Here is a 21,811-nt window from a genome sequence, read left to right as displayed (position 1 = left end):
TTTTTCTGAGTACAGAACCAGGCCTATTTGGGCCTCTAACGCCTTACGCGTTTTTGACTTAATCAAGTTGGTTTGGAACAGCTGGATTAGCGAACCTGATCCAGAAGTGATACTGAGGCTCATTCTGTGAGATTTTACTGTTCGATTTGTGACACGTGAGGAGGGTCACCGTGTTCTTAGTGTCCATAGTGTTGGTGTCATATAGGAGTAATCAAAACAGGCCCTTTGTCTGTGTGCCATAGGAATAATCACAACAGGCTTCACAAAGCCTATTGTTTGCTTAGGCTATTTAACATGGGAGAGAGCCAAGTGGCACCGTAGGTGATGTCATTGCAGATAACTTCCGTAAGATCGGATTGGCTAAGCATAGGTTATAAGCCTGTTTTCCATGCCGTTTCAGGGACTTTTTCTCCTCTCTTTCTGTAGTGTAATCATCTTACCATGAGTGTTAGATACTGTACAAGGCCGACTTTTTAAAATCACCTATCTATTTAAATAACGGTCCATTTTGGAGCCTTCAGGGCATTTACCTACATGAAGTTCAAGAGGATCACAGCGCTGCAGAGACAAGATGCAGCAATAACGTAGCCTATACATGAAGCAATATATATCTCACTTCTTGAGCAAATTATCATGGGTAAAGCCCAGGTTGCAGTATTGTATTTGCAAGTGTGTGTGTGTGTGTGTGTGTGTGTGTGTGTAGGCACTAGGCATAAAACAATGTGTACAGTTGAGGTCAAGTGATAGCCTGAAAGGTAGGTTTGGGAATTGCCAGGGACCTCATGATATTATCACAATACTTGGGTGCTGATATATATTGCGATTGTCACGATTCCATACAATGTATTCAGACCCCTTGGCTTTTTCCACATTGTTACGTTACAGCCTTTTTCTAAAATGTATTATATCGTTTTTTCCCCCCCTCATCAATCTACACACAATACCCCATAATGACAAAGCATAAACAGGTTTTTAGACTTTTTTTATATATATATATATATATATATATATATAGATATAGATATAGATGTTTATCAGATTTACATAAGTATTCAGACCCTTTACTCTACTTTGTTGAAGCACCTTTGGCAGCGATAACAGCCTCAAATCTTCTTGGGTATGACGCTACAAGCTTGACACCTGTATTTGGGGAGTTTTTCCCATTTTTCCTCTGCAGATCCTCTCAAGCTCAGTCAGGTTTGGTATTTTATTAGGATCCCCATTAGCTGTTGCAAAAGCTGCAGCTACTCTTCCTGGGGTCCAACACAAATATCATACCCCCAAGACGTGCTAAATACACCAAATAAAATGCTATTTCTTTAATATGAGGACATTTTCTATTCTCTTTCCCTCTGTAGTTTCAGTTCCTTTGTTCACACTATTTATGGACTTAAGTCTCATACTTTCATACTACTGTACTGTTAAGCGAGAGACTTTCTTTTGACAAAATTTGACCTGACAAAACATCTGTAAACTGACAGTTTGGTGGTCTTATTTGCTGTAGCTACAAAAGGGTGATTATTTATTCACCAAAACTGTAATACATTTTTGCTTATTGTGAAATATACTCTTTGGGGGGCCTGGCCAGCAGACTTGCTCAATAGGGCTTTGTAATGAATAGAGTGTGGGGTGAGGTTCCCAGTGGAAATGCAAGCTCATTGACGGTATGGGGGATTGTTTTAGGGAATTTCCTTGACTGCAAATGAAGTTCTCGCTATATTGTAAATAAACATGGAACAGCAAACATGATGGACTTTTGGTTCCACCCCCTGTGAACTGTTCAGTACAACATGCAACGATCAGAAAGTGACTTAGCAAGGTTCTATGGTTAAGGCCAGCATTGGCATCTCAACTTCCCGCACAGTCACATACTGATTGTGAACACACACACACGCAGACACCAGGGCGCGCACACACACGCACAGTGAAATGTGAACACTAAGGCTGGATGACATGGCCAAAATATATCGTATGGTACTTTCCTAATTTTTTTTTACAGTATTTGGTCCTATTATGTTTTCGGAATGATAAAATATCTACATTTCTCATTCACAATAATTATCCTTTGACTGTATGTTCGGCTTCAATTGTGGTTCTTACTTTTGCCACGAGGGAATTCCAGGAGTCTCTATTTGGCAAGCGTACCTTCCTGAAGTTGACTTGTTATGCTGGCAAGTTTGCTAGCAGTCCTCAGCTGTTGGCAGTTTCATACTGTATTTGTATTTTGAAATGCGTATTTAAATTACTTTAGTATTTTGTAAAGTAGATTTTTACGGCCTGAACTACAATCCAATGTATTTTGTAACAAGATATTTCCGAGAACTGTAATTTGTTTTCAAAATAGTTTTCTATACTTTTTGTTGTGCGATTCACAATTTTCTGGACCCATTTCACCCTGCATTCGTATCAAAGTCTCATGGTACTATGGTGTGATAAGTGTCTGCTAAATGAACACTTGCAAAGCACGCTGGGTATTATTTGAATGATACCCCTGAAACAAGGCCTAAAATAATAACCAGTGTGCCTTGGAATTGTTCATGTTTACGTTTTGGTCATTTTTATCAGACACACTTAACCAGAGTGACTTAGTCAGTGCATTCGACTAAGGTAGATAAACAATCAGACATAGCAACTGAGTTTTTTTTGTTACTGATAATGTTGCAAATGTATTTCGAAATGACTAAATACCTCCAATATACCTGTATTGTATTACGATTAAATACATTGAAAAAGTGTTTTGGTTTGATATGTTGGTATTTAGTGTCTTGTGTTTGTAACAAGATACATTTTGATGTATCTTTTGCCCAGCTCTGAAATATTTAATGTGACAAATAAAACATAAAAATACAGTTTTTATAGAAGGTAATGTAAAAATCCAAACTGGTCCGTGAATGAATACCGTTATAGTTTTTACAGTTTATCGCCCAGCCCTAGACAACACACACAACCCATTGGAACAAATACATAGTTTGGCCCATGCTTCTCAAAGAACCAAATGCACATGCCCTCCTAACAATTGCCTGAGTTTTTCTCCGGATGAATTTGGGCTGAGACGTGACTGGAATGGTAATGAGCAGACTGGAGAGGGGCCCTCACTTTTCCCTCGGACAAGCCAAAGACGCATGCACAATTCTGAGCCAGCTACAGGGATAGAAGAATTCACTGTTTGTCTCACTCTCTAGTCTCTACCCAAATAGGAACAGCTAAATCTGTCTGTAAAGAGTGCCACTGAGGTATTGTGTATTGGTGTAACATATCTTACATTTGTGTGGATGGATACATCTTGAACATTGAAATATTTCATAACACCTTATTCTGATAGTCCATCTGTAGATGCTCTACAGACTCAGTAAGATTTCAACTATATCTACTAACCGTAGCTAGTGATGCACCGATATGACAATTTTGGCCGTTTCCGATATTTTCCTTGCCAAAAAAAACCAGATACCGATTATTTAACATTTCTGCGGCCTTTTTAAGCATTCTAGTACTGTTAAATAGTTACACACACACACACACACACGGACGCAGTGGTCTAAGGTACTGCATCTCCGTGCAAGAGGTGTCACTACACTCCCTGGTTTGAATCCAGGCTGTATCACATCCGGCTGTGATTGGGAGTCCATCTATGTGAAGCTACCCACAATAAGGATTTAGCCACAATAGTGGACTTTGCGGTTAGCCTTCAAAATAAAAGTACCTCATTGACAGTGATGCAAATGAATATAAATAGTAGAATTATGCCATAATTGAATAGATCATGCTAAACGAGGTTGGAATGTTATATAAAATCAATAAGACAATAATTTGACGACAATCTGTTGCAACCACACTGGATGTATTATACTTTAGAATTGCATTGGGGACGTACTTATTTCACTGTACAGCCTTACCTATGATTGTGGATCAATGACATGGTGCATGTCTATTCGGTGACACCCAGAGAACATTAGCATCGTAGCTCTTATTGCGGGACTCTGAAACAACTGAGATGAGCCACATGTATTGTCGACCTTTGTGTATTGAACACTTCCAGAGGGAAAACAATACTGCATGGATGTTTTGGAGTCTGATAACTCTGAGGATGACGTTGGGAAAAAATATCTTGGATATTGAGTAGACTGAACCCATTGCATTGATCCCCAATCCTTAGGTAAACCTGTACAGTGCAATATTTATTTCACCTTTTATTTAACCAGGTAGGCAAGTTGAGAACAAGTTCTCATTTACAATTGCGACCTGGCCAAGATAAAGCAAGCCGTTTGACACATACAACAACACAGAGTTACACATGGAGTAAAACAAACATACAGTCAAAAATATAGTAGAACAATAAGTCTATATACAAAGTGAGCAAATGAGGTGAGATAAGGGAGGTAAAGGCGATGGTGGCGAAGTAAATACAATATATCAAGTAAAACACTGGAATGGTAGATTTGCAGTGGAAGAAAGTGCAAAGTAGAAATAGAAATAATGGGGTGCAAAGAAGCGTAAATAAATAAATAAATAAATACAGAAGGGGAAGAGGTAGTTGTTTGGGCTAAATTATAGATGGGCTATGTACAGGTGCAGTGATCTGTGAGCTGCTCTGACAGCTGGTGCTTAAAGCTAGTGAGGGAGATAAGTGTTTCCCATTTTAGAGATTTTTCTAGTTCCAATCATTGGCAGCAGAGAACTGGAAGGAGAGGCGGCCGAAGGAGCAACTGGCTTTGGGGGTGACGAGAGATATACCTGCTGGAGTGCGTGCTACAGGTGGGGCTGCTATGGTGACCAGCGAGCTAAGGGGGAACTTTACCTAGCAGGGTCTTGTAGATGACCTGGAGCCAGTGGGTTTGGCGACGAGTATGAAGCGAGGGCCAGCCAACAAGAGCGTACAGGTCGCAGTGGTGGGTAGTATATGGAGCTTTGGTGACAAAACGGATGGCACTGTGATAGACTGCATCCAATTTATTGAGTAGGGTATTGGAGGCTATTTTGTAAATGACATCGTCGAGGATCGGTAGGATGGTCAGTTTTACGAAGGTATGTTTGGCAGCATGAGTGACAGATGCTTTGATGCGAAATAGGAAGCCAATTCTAGATTTAACTTTGGATTGGAGATGTTTGATGTGAGTCTGGAAGGAGAGTTTACAGTCTAACCAGACACCTAGGTATTTGTAGTTGTTCACATGTTCTCATTCAGAACCGTCCAGAGTAGTGATGGTGGGCAGGTGCAGGCAGCGATCGGTTGAAGAGCATGCATTTAGTTTTACTTGTGGTTAACCTCTCTGGGAACGTGGGACGCTTGCTTCCCACCCTAGTCAACAGCCAGTGGAATCGCGTTGCGCGAAATACAAAACTTCATAAATGCTATAACTTCAATTTCTCAAACATATGACTATTTTACACCATTTTATAGATACACCTCTCCTGAATCGAACCACGTTGTCCGATTTCAAAAAGGCTTTACAGCAAAAGCAAAACATTAGATTATGTTAGGAGAGTACCCTGCCAAAAAAAATCACACTGCCATTTTCAAAGCAACTAGATGCATCACAAATACCCAAAACACAGCTAAATGCAGCACTAACCTTTGACAATCTTCATCAGATGACACTCCTAGGACATCATGTTACACAATACATGCATTTTTTTGTTCGATAAAGTTCATATTTGTATATAAAAACAGCATTTTACATCGGCGCGTGACGTTCAGAAAATATTTTCCCTCAAATGCTTCCGGTGAATTAGCGCTACAATTTACAAAATTACTATTCGAAAACATTGTTAAAATGTAATATTGTCATTCAAATAATTATAGATTAACATCTCGTGAATGCAACCGCATTGCCAGATTTTAAAAATAACTTTACTGGGAAATCACACTTTGCAATAAACGACGTGGTATGCTCAGAAAAATAGGCTAGGCGATACATGTTAGCGCCATCTTGGAACCATCTAAAATCAAATATACTATTGTAAATATTCCCTTACCTTTGATTATCTTCATCAGAAGGCACTTCCAGGAATCCCAGGTCCACAACAAATGTAGTTTTGTTTGAAAAAGTTAATAATTTATGTCCCAATAGTTCCTTCTTGTTAGCGTGTTCCGAAGGCTACTCATAATGTACTGAAGCGCGCGGGACTTGTCGTCACGAATGTGCAAAAAATATATATTTACGTTCGTTCAAACATGTCAAACGTTGTATAACAAATCTTTAGGGCCTTTTTCAACCAGAGCTTCAATAATATTCAAGGCGGACGATTGCATTGTCTTACTAAACGTTTCGGAACAAAAGGTTTCCCATGGGCGCCCGCGTCATAGTAGTAATAGCCCTCCCCCTTTGACCAACTTCCCAAGCCTCTCTTTGGGTCAGTTTCTACCATAGAAGACTCAAACCACTTTGTAAAGACTGTTGACATCTAGTGGAAGCCTTAGGAAGTGCTAAATGATTAATAAGTCCGTGTGTTTCAATGGCAAAGGTTTGAAGTGATTCCACACATCAGATTTCCATTTCCTGTTAGGATTTGTCTCAGGGTTTTGACTGCCATATGAGTTCTGTTATACTCACAGACACCATTCAAACAGTTGTAGAAACTTTAGAGTGGTTTCTATCCAAATCTACTTGGATTATATGCATATTCTAGTTACTGGGCAGGAGTAGTAACCAGATTAAATCGGGTACGTTTTTTTTATCCGGCCGTGCAAATACTGCCCCCTATCCCCAACAGGTTAAGAGCAGTTGGAGGCCACGGAAGTAGAGTTGTATGGCATTGAAGCTCGTCTGGGGGGTAGTTAAGTGTCCAAAGAAGGGCCAGAAGTATACAGAAGGGTGTCGTCTGCGTAGAGGTGGATCAGAGACTCACCAGCCGCAAGAGTGACATCATTGATGTATACAGAGAAAAGAGTTGGCCCGAGAATTGAACCCTTTGGCACCCCCATAGAGACTGCCAGAGGCCCGGACAACAGGCCCTCCGATTTGACACACTGAACTCTATCAGAGAAGTAGTTGGTAAACCAGGTAAGGCAATCATTTGAGAAACCAAGGCTATTGAGTCTGCCGATGAGGATGTGGTGATTGACAGAGTCGAAAGCCTTGGCCAGGTCAATGAATACGACAGCACAGTATTGTTTCTTATCGATGGCAGTTAAGATATCGTTTATGACCTTAACTTCTTGGGACTATGTGGGACGTTAGCGTGCCACCCGTGGCGCACCCTATCAACAGCAGGTGCATTTCAAGAGCGGCAAATTTGAAACCAAATAAATGTCAAAATTCAAATTTCTCAAACATACAACTAACTTACAGCCTTTGAAAGATAAACATCTTCTTAATCTAACCACGTTTACCGATTTCAAAAAGGTTTTACGGGGAAAGCATAAAGTTAGGTTATGTTAGGAGAGTACATTGACAATAGCTGTGTGTAGTGTATTGTCGATTCAAAGACAGGCGTCACCAAAACCATAAAATCAGCTAAAATTATGCACTAACCTTTTACAATCTCCATCAGATGACACTCCTAGGACATTATGTTAGACAATGCATGCATTTTTAGTTGTTCATATTTATATCTAAAAACAGCGTTTTACTATGGCGTTGATGTTCAGGAAATCGTTTCCCTCCAATACCGGCAGTCAAGTCATGACAACAAAATAATTAATTAATATTAGAAAACATTGGTAAAATATTCTATTGTCATTCAAAGAATTATAGATTTACATCTCTTGAACGCAATGGACTTGCCAGATTTAAAATTAACCTTACTGGGAAATCACACTTTGCAATAATCTGAGCACTGCGCCAGAAAAATACGCATTGCGATACAGACTAACCGCCATGTTGGAGAGATCTAAAATCGAAAATACTATGTAAATAATCCATTACCTTTGATTCTCTTCATCAGATGTCACTTCCAAAGAATCCCAGGTCCATAACGAATGTAGTTTTGTTCAAAAAAGCTCATCATTTATGTCCAAAAACCTCCGTGTTGTAGCACATGATCTAAGCCAGCCGGACTTCACTTCACTTCAAGAACGGAAAAAATATATTTTCGTTCGTTCAAACATGTCAAACGTTGTATCGCATAAATCATTAGGGCCTTTTTTAACCAGAACATGAATAAAATTCAAGGCGGACCATTGGGTTCTCTTTTAAAACGTTTCGGAATGAGAGTACCCACCATCAAATCGCGCGCCAGGTGTCTAATGGGCCATCGCCGTTCCAACGCTCTTCTTCAGTCAGATCTCACTGTAGAAGACTCAAAACACTTTGTAAAGGCTGAGGACATCTTGTGGAAGCAATAGGAAGTGCCAAAATATTCCTCCTTCCCTTTGTTTTTCAATGGTATAGGCTTAAAGTCAATTCAACACATCAGGTATCCACTTCCTGTCAGAATCTGTCTCAGGGTTTTGCCTGCCAAATGAGTTCTGTTATACTCACAGACACCATTCAAACAGTTTTTGAAACTTTAGGGTGTTTTCTATCCATATATAATAAGTATATGCATATTGTAGTTACTGGGTAGGATTAGTAACCAGATTAAATCGGTACATTTTTTTATCCAGCCGTGAAAATACTGCCCCCTATACCCTAACAGGTTAAGCATGGCTGAGGTGCACCCTTGACCAGCTCTGAAACCAGATTGCATAGCAGAGAAGGTGCGGTGGGATTCGAAATGGTCGGTAATCTGTTTGTTGACTTGGCTTTCGAAGACTTTAGAAAGGCAGGGTAGGATAGAGATATAGGTCTGTAGCAGTTTAGGTCAAGAGTGTGTCCCCCTTTGAAGAGGGGGATGACCGCAGCTGCTTTCCAATCTTTGGGAATCTCAGACGACACGAGAGGTTGAACAGGCTAGTAATAGGGGTTGCAACAATTTCGGCAGATAATGTTAGAAAGAAAGGGTCCAGATTGTCTAGCCCGGCGGATTTGTAGGGGTCCAGATTTTTGCAGCTCTTTCAGAACATCAGCTGACTGGATTTGGGAGAAGGAGAAATGGGGAAGGCTTGGGCGAGTTGCTGTGGGGGGTGCAGTGCTGTTGACCGGAGTTGGGGTAGCCAGGTGGAAAGCATGGCCAGCCGTAAAAAAAATGCTTGTTGAAATTCTCAATTATAGTGGATTTATCGGTGTTGACAGAGTTTCCTATCCTCAGTGCAGTGGGCAGCTGGGAGGAGGTGCTATTATTCTGCTCTTACAGTGTCCCAGAACTTTTTTGAGTTTGTGTTGCAGGAAGCAAATTTCTGCTTGAAAAGCTAACCTTGGCTTTTCTAACTGCTTGTGTATATTGGTTTCTAACTTCCCTGAAAAGCTGCATATCACGGGGGCCGTTCGATGCTAATGCAGAACGCCACAGGATGTTTTTGTGTTGGTTAAGGGCAGTCAGGTCTGGAGAGAACCAAGGGCTATATCTGCTCCTGGTTCTAAATTTCTTGAATGGGGCATGCTTATTTAAGATGGTGAGGAAGGCATTTAAAAAAAATAACCAGGCATCCTCTACTGAAGGGATGAGGTCAATATCCTTCCATGATACCAGGGCCAGGTCGATTAGAAAGGCCTGCTCGCTAAAGTGTTTCAGGGAGCGTTTAACAGTGATGAGTGGAGGTCGTTTAACCGCTGACCCATTACGGACGCAGGCAATGAGGCAGTGATCGCTGAGATCTTGGTTGAAAACAGCAGAGGTGTATTTAGAGGGCAAATTGGTTAGGATGATATCTATGAGGGTGCCCGTGTTTACGGCTTTGGGGGTGGTACCTGGTAGGTTCATTGATAAGGACATCCGGGTTGGCAGAGTGTGCTAAAGCAGTGAATAAAACAACCTTAGGGAGGAAGTTTCTAATGTTAACCTGTTGGGGATAGGGGGCAGTATTTACACGGCCGGATAAAAAACGTACCCGATTTAATCTGGTTACTACTCCTGACCAGTAACTAGAATATGCATATACTTGTTTGATTTGGATAGAAAACACCCTAAAGTTTCTAAACCTGTTTGAATGGTGTCTGTGAGTATAACAGAACTCATTTGGCAGGCCAAAACCTGAGAAGATTCCAAACAGGAAGCGCTCTCTCTGACTTTTTCTTGGCCTTCTTGATCATCTCTAACCAAAACAGGGGATCTATGGCATGACGTGACATTTTCTAACGCTCCCATAGGCTCTCAGAAGGCGCCAGAACGATGAATGGTGGCTTTGCAGGCCATGGCTGAAAAACAGTAGCGCATTTTGTAAGTGGTCGATCTAAGAACAATGAGACTGGAGGCACGTGCACGAGCCGACACCATGTTTACTTTCTCTCTTTTTGAACGAAAACAGGGTTTCCCGGTCGGAATATTATCGCTTTTTTACGAGAAAAATCGCATAAATTTATTTTAACCTCTACTCAACAGCCAGTGGAATCCCGTGGCGCGTTATTCAAATACCTTAGAAATGCTATTATTACTTCAATTTCTCAAACATATGACTATTTTACACCATTTTAAAGACAAGACTCTCGTTAATCTAACCACACTGTCCGATTTCAAAAAGGCTTTACAACGAAAGCAAAACATTAGATTATGTCAGCAGAGTACCCAGCCAGAAATAATCAGACACCCATTTTTCAAGCTAGCATATGTCACATAAACCCAAACCACAGCTAAATGCAGCACTAACCTTTGATGATCTTCATCAGATGACACTCCTAGGACATTATGTTATACAATACATGCATGTCTGTTCAATCAAGTTCATATTTATATCAAAAAACAGCTTTTTACATTAGCATGTGACTAGCATTCCCACCGAACACTTCCGGTGAATTTACAAAATTACTCACGATAAACGTTCACAAAAAAACATAACAATTATTTTAAGAATTATAGATACAGAACTCCTATATGCACTCGCCATGTCCGATTTTAAAATAGCTTTTCGGTGAAAGCACATTTTTCAATATTCTAAGTAGATAGCCTGGCATCACAGGGCTAGCTATTTAGACACCCAGCAAGTTTAGCACTCACCAAAGTCAGATTTACTATAAGAAAAATGTTATTACCTTTGTTGTTCTTCGTCAGAATGCACTCCCAGGACTTCTACTTCAATAACAAATGTTGGTTTGGTCCCAAATAATCCATAGTTGTATCCAAATAGCGCCGTTTTGTTAGTGCGTTCAAGACACTATCCGAAAGGGTAAATAAGGGTTACGCGCCCGACGCGTTTCGTGACAAAAAAATCTAAATATTCCATTACCGTACTTTGAAGCATGTCAACCGCTGTTTAAAATCAATTTTTATGCCATTTTTCTCGTAAAAAAGCGATAATATTCTGACCGGGAAAGCGTGTTTACGTTCAAAGAGAGAGAAAGTAAAAGCATGGGATCCCCTCGTGCACGAGCCTCAGTCTGATGGCCCTCTCATCGACCACCATCCAAACGCGCTAAAGTTTTTCAGCCAGCGGCTGGAATTACATCATTCAGCTTTTTCCCGGGTTCTGAGAACCTATGGGAGCCGTAGGAAGTGTCACGTTACAGCAAAGATCCTAAATGTTCAATAAACAGAGCCAAGAAGCCCAAGGAATGGTCAGAGAGAGTACTTCCTGTTTGGAATCTTCTCTGGTTTTTGCCTGCCAAATGAGTTCTGTTATACACAGACACCATTCAAACAGTTTTAGAAACTTTAGGGTGTTTTCTATACAAAGCCAATAATTATATGCATATTCTAGTTTCTGGGCAGTAGTAATAACCAGATTAAATCGGGTACGTTTTTTTCCGGCCGTGTAAATACTGCCCCCTATCCCCAACAGGTTAAACACCGTTTGACATGCTTCGAAGTACGGTAATGGAATATTTTGAATTTTTTTGTCACGAAACGCGTCGGGCGCGTCATCCTTCTTTACCCTTCGGATAGTGTCTTGAACGCACAAACAAAACGCCGCTATTTGGATATAACTATGGATTATTTGGAACCAAACCAACATTTGTTATTGAAGTAGAAGTCCTGGGAGTGCATTCTGACGAAGAACAGCAAAGGTAATCAAACTTCTCTAATAGTAAATCGGAGTTTGGTGAGTACCACACTTGGTGGGTGTCAAAATAGCTAGCCTGTGATGGCCGGGCTATCTACTCAGAATATTGCAAAATGTGCTTTCACCGAAAAGCTATTTTAAAATCGGACATAGCGAGTGCATAAAGGAGTTCTGTATCTATAATTCTTAAAATAATTAATGTTTTTTGTGAACGTTTATCGTGAGTAATTTAGTAAATTCACCGGAGGTGTTTGGTGGGAATGCTAGTCACATGCTAGTCACATGCTAATGTAAAAATCTGGTTTTTGATATAAATATGAACTTGATTGAACAAAACATGCATGTATTGTATAACATAATCTCCTAGGATTGTCATCTGATGAAGATCATCAAAGGTTAGTGCTGCATTTAGCTGTGGTTTGGGTTTATGTGACATTATATGCTAGCTTGAAAAATGGGTGTCTGATTATTTCTGGCTGGGTACTCTGCTGACATAATCTAATGTTTTGCTTTCGTTGTAAAGCCTTTTTGAAATCGGACAGTGTGGTTAGATTAACGAGAGTCTTGTCTTTAAAATTGTGTAAAATAGTCATATGTTTGAGAAATTGAAGTAATAACATTTCTAAGGTATTTGAATATCGCGCCACGGGATTACACTGGCTGTTGAGTAGGTGCGACGCAAGCGTCCCACTGGCCCAGAGAGATTAACGTGCATGAAACCAAGGCTATTGCGGTTACAGAAGTCATCAAAAGAGAGCGCCTGGGAAATAGGAGTGGAGCTAGGCACTGCAGGGCGTGGATTCATCTCTACATCGCCAGAGGAATGGAGGAGGAGTAGGATAAGGGTACGGCTAAAAGCTATGAGAATTGGTCGTCTAGGACGTCCGGAACAAAAACACTAACCAGAACAGCAATGGACAAGGCAAATTGACATTAAGGAGAGGCATGCTTAGCCAAGTGATCAAAAGGGTCCAGTGAGTAGTGAGGTTGGTTACGGTCACGGCGATTCAAACAACTAGCCGGGCCATGGGTAGCAAGTTGGCAGAAGATGGTCTGTTTTTAGCCACCTCATGCGTTTCCGTCGGTAGATTAGTGGGGTTCCGTATGGTAGAGGGGACCAATCCAATTGGCAATATAGTTAAAGTGGCCCAAGAAAATTGGCCGATAGACCTATTCAGATAGCAGCAGATAATACAGCTAACGATTAGCTGGCCGCAGATGGGCGTTCAGGTTATGTCGCGACGGAGGGGCCAGTTGGATTACTCCCTCGGGCAGATAACGTCGGTAGTCCAGTCGTGAAGGCCCGATGGGGCTCCGCATCGGCAATAAACGGGTCCGGATAGGTGATTGTAGCCCAGGAGTGGCTGATGGAACTCTTCAGCTGGCTAGCTCCGGAATAATTGATGCTAGCTCCGGGACCAACGTTACCCAATAGTCACTCAGATAGCAGCTAGCTAGCTGCAAGATCCAGGTGTAAATGTCCAGAGCTTGCGGTAGATATGGAGAGAAAATAGGTCCGGTATGCTCTGGTCTGAGTCGCGTTGTTCAAAACTGGTGATAGCTCGAAAGGCTAAGGGATAGCTGATATGAATGTCAATACACCCAATAGGCTGGCTGGGGAGGTGATTTCACAGTCCTGCAATGGCTACAATGCTAATATTTGCGTAAACTCTTCAGTTGTGTTCTGTGTGTGTCACCGAGTAGACTGATAGCCCATTTCATTGCTTCACATTCCAACCGTGTTTAACATTATCTAGTCTAAATATGGCATGATTCCATCATTTTTTTGTAACCTTCATTGCTTTCAAATAGGTACTTTTATTTTGAAGGCCAACTGCAAATTCCACTATTGTGCCTAATCCTTATTGTGGCTAGCTTCACAACCCGGTCCAGTCGAGCCTCACTAGCCAGATGAAGCTAGCTGGCTGCTTAACCCGGTTGCCCAAAGCTATTGTTATAAGTAGCTGGCTAGCTATTTATTTTCATGAACTGAAGTTCAATTTCAATAGGCGAACAACAAGTGGCTACCTAGCTAATACTTACAAGGATTCCTAAATCATAGCTAAGAAAAATGAAATGACTGCCGTTTCTACTGGTCATTGTTTTCAGGCTATTGTGCTAGCTAGGTACCAAGCTAAAGCTAGCTACCCCAGAAGTTGCGGTCTAACAAAAGAGTTATTTCCAAGGCCGTATTGTAAACACATCGTTCGTGGCCGGTGTTTGCTTGTTTGTAGACTGTTTTTGTACAGCTTTGATCATGCTACTGATTGTAGTGGTGGTGCTTGGCTTACACGTGCACATTCAGAACACACAACATTCTATAATAGAACTGTTATTTGACATGCATCTTTTTTTGACACGTAAAGACCCAAACAGTGTTTCATAGTATGTCGTGAAGCTAATAGCAGTGATGCTATTACTGTGTAACTCTGGTAGGGCAACGTGTACCGGTGCTCGACCAGTCGGTGAAAGCCAACATCACCCACGACAGAACGGTTGATTGTCAAGGGCAATGAATTCCATTATCTTGGTGTTGAGTTGTCTTGCTGAAATGTTACTCTTTCAAATGACTGCTTGACTTGTTGACTGCGCGATTCAAATCAAATTTATATAGCCCTTCTTACATCAGCTGATATATCAAAGTGCTGTACAGAAACCCAGCCTAAAACCCCAAACAGCAAGCAATGCAGGTGTAGAAGCACGGTGGCTAGGAAAAACTCCCTCGAAAGGCCGAAACCTAGAGAGGAACCAGGCTATGAGGGCTGGCCAGTCCTCTTCTGGCTGTGCCGGGTGGAGATTATAACAGAACATGGCCAAGATGTTCAAATGTTCTTAAATGACCAGCATGGTCAAATAATAGTAATCACAGTGAACAGGTCAGGGTTCCTTAGCCGCAGGCAGAACAGTTGAAACTGGAGCAGCAGCACGGCCCGGTGGACTGGGGACAACGAGTCATCATGCCAGGTAGTAGAGAATTAGAGAGAGCATACTTAAATTCACACAGGACACCGGATAAGGCAGGAGAAATACTCCAGATATAAGACTGAGCCTAGCCCCCCGACACAAACTACTGCAGCATAAATACTGGAGGCTGAGACAGGAGGGGTAAGGAGACACTGTGGCCCCATCCGATGATACCCCCGGACAGGACCAAACAGGCAGGATATAACCCCACCCACTTTGCCAAGGCACAGCCCCCACACCACTAGAGGGATATATCCAACCACCAACTTACCATCCTGAGACAAGGCTGAGTATAGCCCACAAAGATCTCCGCCACAGCACAACCCAAGGGGGGCGCCTACCAAGACAGGAAGACCACGTTAGTAACTCAACCCACTCAAGTGACGCACCCCTCCTAGGGACGGCATGCAGAACAGGTTAGGTTAGGAATGCTGTGTTGCACGTGTACCGCAACATTTTACGTGGCGTCATTACGTCACGCACCTACCATATATAGGTATGCACGGCAGCTTTGACAATGGTTTGGCACATCGGCGTTAAACTAGACATTGGGCCGCTACCGATTTTGGCATTTTTAGCTAATATTGTCCGATTCCAGATATTTTCACTGTTTATATCGTGCATCCCTAGCTCTAACCCTTATCCTAACATTAGTCCTTACCGTAACCTTAGCAAGTAGTTGCTTATCAACAGATGGTCGTAGTTTGTTAGTAGTATCTGTAAATCCTCTACCGATGGAAAATCCAGACTACTCAAAATAAAATGACCAAATATTTAAATAGAAAGCGCCACAATTAGCCTATCTCTGCTCATGGATGCATGTCGGCCTAGTTGAATACAGTTCATCACCCCAAATCGTTAAAGAATCCTTAGTTGCTACATTTTTTTTAACTTATAAATTTAGCGATATACCCATTGATTCTAGAAGAATATAACTTATAAATGCTTCATGAGCTTAGTTCAACTGTCATACCCCATCAGAACTCAAAATATAAGCTTGTTTTAGGTCAATGTTTGGAAACGACATATGTTAACAAACACTAGTCTCAAAACATGGTTAAAACTATACCTTTGATATCATGGATGGTCAGTCCTTGTACCCATAGCAGAACACTTTATTGTATCAATTAAGGATTCTAGCTTTTTACTTAGCTCTGCTGTAAACTTGATGAATGATGAGATATTGTACAGCTACAGTAGAGTTGTGTGTTTGGACCATCAGGCTACTTTTTCTGATGACATCACCCACCAATGACAGTCTTTTGAATGTGATATCTGCCCACCCACCCTCTAGTCTCTTAAAGGGCTTGTCTAGCCAGCATGCAGCACTTTGTTGTGAGAGTAGAGCCTTCACCGTTAAGTCTCTCACTGTGTGCTAGTTAACTTTGCCTTTGTCAGTTTTATTCATATTTCAGACAAAACACCAAGAGAAGGTAAGGTTCTGAGTTTCTTTTTTAAAATAAGCTCAATACTGTTTGAATTTTGTATAATGGATTAGCTGAAATGCGTAACTGTTTATGGAAATTGTTCAATGTATTCTAGTTAAACCGAAGAGTTTTAATATGGAACTGTTACAGTAAAGTGGTCAAAAACCTAAGTGAATTTAGGGATAAACAATCTGTACTGAAGTTTTATTTGGACAGTTCCTATGTCTTTACGGTAACTGTTTAGATGAGTCATCTCACAGGATACGTAGTCTGTAGCATCAGTGTTTCAGATAAGGAAGTGGGTCCTGTTTCCTGCTTTTTGCGGCTTTTAGGGACCGCCTTCCTGTTTGGTCAAGACAGGTTGGTTGAGAGACTAATAGAGTAGGAACTCACCCCTAAAGTCCAACATCAGACTGCTGGATAAACAATATTAAGAAAATAGTTGCACACTGTTGGGAGTATAGTAGGCCTATAGTGTGCGGCTACTAGCTTTAGTATAATGACATGCTAGCTGTTCCCATAGACATCCAGTCATTGAGCCAATGACTATCCATTTAAAAGCGTGTCTTGGAAGAATACACACACACACACACACACACACACACACACACACACACACACACACACACACACACACACACACACACAGTTGAAGTCGGAAGTTTACATACACCTTAGCCAAATGCATTCAAACTTTTCACAATTCCTGACATTTAATCCTAGTAAAAATTCCCTGTCTTAGGTCAGTTTGGATCACCACTTTATTTTTAGAATGTGAAATATCAGAATAATAGTACTGATTTTATTTCGGCTTTTATTTCTTTCATCACGTTTCCAGTGGGTCAGAAGTTTACATACACTCAATTAGTGTTTGGTAGCATTGCCTTTTTAAATTGTTTAACATGTGTCAAATGTTTCGGGTAGCCTTCCACAAGCTTCCCACAATACGTTGGGGGAATTTTGGCCCGTTCCTCCTGACAGATCTGGTGTAATTGAGTCAGGTTTGTAGGCCTCCTTGCACGCACATGCTTTTTTAGTTCTGCCCACACATTTTCCATAGGATTGAGGTCAGGGCTTTGTGATGGCCACGCCAATACCTTGACTTTGTTGTCCTTAAGCCATTTTGCCACAACTTTGAAAGTATGCTTTGGGTCATTGACCATTTGGAAGACCCATTTGCGACCAAGCTTTAACTTGCTGACTGATGTCTTGATGTTGCTTCAATATATCCACACAATTTTCCTCATGTTGCCATCTATTTTGTGAAGTGCACCAGTCCCTCCTGCAGCAAAGCACCCCCATAACATGATGCTGCCACCCCCGTGCTTCACGGTTGGGATGGTGTTCTTTGTGTTGCAAGCCTCACCCTTTTTCCTCCAAACATAACGATGGTCATTATGGCCAAACAGTTCTATTTTTGTTTCATCAGACCAGAGGACATTTCTCCAAAAAATATTATCTTTGTCCCCATGTGCATTTGCAAACCGTAGTTTGGCTTTTTTATGGTGGTTTTGGAGCAGTGGCTTCTTCCTTGCTGAGCGGCCTTTCAGGTTATGTCGATATAGGACTTGTTTTACTGTGGCTGTAGATACTTTTGTACCCGTTTCTTCCAGCATCTTCACAAGGTCCTTTTGCTGCTGTTCTGGGATTGATTTGCACTTTTCGCACAAGTACGTTCATCTCTAGGAGACAGAACGCGTCTCCTTCCTGAGCGGTATGACGGCTGCATGGTCCCATGTTGTTTATACTTGGGTACTATTGTTTGTACAGATAAACGTGGTCCCTTCAGGCATTTGGAAATTGCTCCTAAGGATGAACCAGACTTGTGGAGGTCTAAAAAAAATCCTGAGGTCTTGGCTGACTTATTTGGGGGGGGGGGGGGGGGGGGGGTTTCCATGTCAAGCAGAGGCACTGAATTTGAAGGTAGGCCTTGAAATACATCCACAGGTACACCTCCAATTGACTCAAATGATGTCAATTAGCCTATCAGAAGCTTCTAAAGCCATGACATAATTTTCTGGAATTTTCCAAGTTGTTTAACCTGTTATGGATAGGGGGCAGTATTTTCACGTCCGGATAAAAAACGTACCCGATTTAATCTGATTATTACTCCTGCCCAGAAACTAGAATATGCATATAATTATTAGCTTTGGATAGAAAACACTCCAAAGTTTCTAAAACTGTTTGAATGGTGTCTGTGAGTATAACAGAACTCATTTGGCAGGCCAGAACATGAGAAGATTCTGTACAGGAAGTACCCTGTTTGACCATTTCTTGCCCTTCTTGATTATCTCTATCCATTACAGTGGATCTCTGCTGTTACGTGACACTTCCTACGGCTCCCATGGGATCTCAGAAGGCGGCAAAAAGCTGAATCGTGGCTTTGCAGGCTCTGGCTGAAAAACATTAGCGCGTTTGGATAGTGGCCAGTAAAAGTACTATGAGACTCAGGCTCGTGCACGAGGGGATAGCATGCTTTTATTTTCTCTCTTTTTGTACGTATACACGGTTTCCCGGTCGGAATATTATCGCTTTTTTACGAGAAAAGTGGCATGAAAATTGATTTTAAACAGCGGTTGACATGCTTCGAAGTACGGTAATGGAATATTTAGAAATCTTTTGTCACGAAATGTGCCATGATCGTGACCCTTATTTACCCTTCGGATAGTTTCTTGAACGCAGGAACAAAACGCCGCTATTTGGATATAACAATGGAGTATTTTGAACCAAACCAACATTTGTTATTGAAGTAGCAGTCCTGGGAGTGCATTCTGACGAAGAACACCAAAGGTAATCAAACTTTTCCAATAGTAAATCGGAGTTTGGTCAGGGCTAAACTTGGTCGGTGTCTAAATGGCTAGCCGTGATGGCTGGGCTATCTACTGAGAATATTGCAAAATGTGCTTTCACCGAAAAGCTATTTTAAAATCGGACATATCGAGTGCATAGAGGAGTTCTGTATCTATAATTCTTAAAATAATTGTTATGTTTTTTGTGAACGTTTATCGTGAGTAACTTAGTAAATTCACCGGATGTTTGCGGGGGGTATGCTAGTTCTGAACGTCACATGCTAATGTAAAAAGGCTGGTTTTTGATATAAATATGAACTTGATTGAACAAAACATGCATGCATTGTATAACATAATGTCCTAGGGTTGTCATCTGATGAAGATCATCAAAGGTTAGTGCTGCATTTAGCTGTGGTTTTGTTTTTTGTGACATTATATGCTAGCTTGAAAAATGGGTGTCTGATTATTTCTGGCTGGGTACTCTGCTGACATAATCTAATGTTTTGTTTTCGCTGTAAAGCCTTTTTGAAATCGGACAGTGTGGTTAGATTAACGAGAGTCTTGTCTTTAAAATGCTGTAAAATAGTCATATGTTTGAAAAATGGAAGTTTTCGGATTTTAGAGGAGTTTGTATTTCGCGCCACGCCCATCATTGGATATTGGAGCAGGTGTTCCGCTAGCGAAGGTCTAGATGTAAGAGGTTAACTTCTCTAGGGTATGTGGGACGGTAGCGTCCCACCTCGCCAACAGCCAGTGAAATAGCAGAGCGCCAAATTCAAAACAACAACAAATCTCATAATTCAAATTTCTCACACATACAAGTATCTTTAAAATGGTGTATAATAGTCTTCTCGTTAATCCAACCACATTGTCCGATTTCAAAAAGGCTTTACGGTGAAAGCATAGCATTAGATTATGTTAGGACAGCACCTAGACAAGAAAAACCACACAGCCATTTTCCAAGCAAGGAGAGGTGTCACAAAAAACAGAAATACAGCTAAAATGAATCACTAACCTTTGATCTTCATCAGATGGCACTCATAGGACTTCATGTTACACAATACATGTGTTATGCTCGATAAAGTTCATATTTATATCCAAAAAACCCATTTTACATTGGCGTGTAATGTTCAGAAATGTTTTGCCTCCCAAAACTTCCAGTGAATGAGCACATCAATTTACAGAAATACTCATCATAAACGTTGATAAAATATACAACTGTTATTCAAAGAATTATAGATACACTTCTCCTTAATGCAACCGCTGTGTCAGATTTAAAAAAAAGCTTTACAGCGAAAGCACACTTTGCAATAATCTGAGTACAGTGCTCAGTCACAAAACCAAACCCGCCATTTTGTGGAGTCAGAAATACCATTATAAATATTCACTTACCTTCGATGATCTTCATCGGAATGCACTCCCAGGTATCCCATTTCCACAATAAATGTTCATTTGTTTTGATAAAGTCCATATTTATGTCCAAATACCTCCTTTTTGTTCGTTCAGTCGAGTAACCCAAATGCACTGTGCTCGCGCAGTTAAGTTCAGATGAAAAGTCCAAAAAGTTATATTACAGTTCGTAGAAACATGTAAAACGATATATAGAATCAATCTTTAGGATGTTTTTATCATAAATCTTCCATAATATTCCAACCGGACGATTCCTTTGTCTTCAAAAAGGAAAAGGAACACCGCTAACTCTCACGGGAGTGTGCGCCACTGTGCTCATGTCATTTTCTCAGTATCTGATTCCAAGACCTCTTATTCTCTCCCCATTCACAGTAGAGGCATGAAACAACATTCTAAAGACTGTTGACATCTAGTGGAAGCCTTAAAAAGTGCAAAATGACCCCACAGACACTGTATATTGGATAGGGAATCACTTGAAAAACTACAAACCTCAGATTTCCACACTTCCTGGTTGGATTTCTTTCTCAGGTTTTTGCTTGCCATATGAGTTCTGTTTATACTCACAGACATCATTCAAACAGTTTTAGAAACTTCTGAGTGTTTTCTATCCAAATCTACTATAATATGCATATCCTACCTTCTGGGCCTGAGTAGCAGGCAGTTTACTACAGGCACGCTTTTCATCTGGACGTCAAAATACTTACCCCTACCCAATAGAGGTTAAAGGCAGTGAACTCAATGTATGTAAACTTCTCACCCACTGGAATTGTGATGCAGTGACATAATCTCTGTAAACAATTGTTGGAAAAATTACTTGTCATGCACAAAGTAGATGTCCTAACCAACTTTCCAAAACTATAGTTTGTTAACAATATATGTGTGGAGTGGTTGAAAAACACACAGTACCAGTCAAAAGTTTGAACACATATTCAAGGATTTTTCTACATTGTAGAATAATAGTGAAGACCTCAACTATGAAATAGCACCTATGGAATCATGTAGTAACCAAAAAAGTGTTAACCTCTCTGGGCTAGGTGGCACCAAATCGTCCCACCTACGTAACAGCCAGTTGAATCCTGTGGCGCGATTTTCAAAACCTTTGAAATGATATTACTTCAATTTCTCAAACATATGACTATTTTACAGCTATTTAAAGACAAGACTCTCGTTAATCTAACCACACTGTCCGATTTCAAAAAGGCTTTACAACGAAAGCAAAACATTAGATTATGTCAGCAGAGTACCCA

The 21,811-nt window shown here is 40.9% G+C and overlaps 1 protein-coding gene across 4 annotated transcripts in view; it reads left to right on the top strand.

Moving 5' to 3' along the window:
- pisd (phosphatidylserine decarboxylase) overlaps positions 1 to 21,811 on the top strand; it is a 57,540-nt gene that overhangs the window by 8,692 nt on the left and 27,037 nt on the right. Inside the window, exon 1 of one of the 4 annotated variants that reach the window (XM_029769073.1) lies at positions 16,253 to 16,371. The exons of the other annotated variants lie outside the window; for them this stretch is intronic. The gene's annotated coding sequence lies outside the window, so the exon portion shown is untranslated. Of the gene's footprint in view, positions 1 to 16,252; positions 16,372 to 21,811 lie in introns of those variants that run through there. 4 annotated transcript variants of the gene reach the window in all.

This window comes from Salmo trutta, chromosome 12 (genome assembly GCF_901001165.1).
Source record: "Salmo trutta chromosome 12, fSalTru1.1, whole genome shotgun sequence".
NCBI classification, from domain to species: Eukaryota; Metazoa; Chordata; class Actinopteri; order Salmoniformes; family Salmonidae; genus Salmo; species Salmo trutta.
The sequence above is the reverse complement of the archived record's forward strand: the minus strand, read 5'-3'. Positions and strand labels throughout refer to the sequence as shown.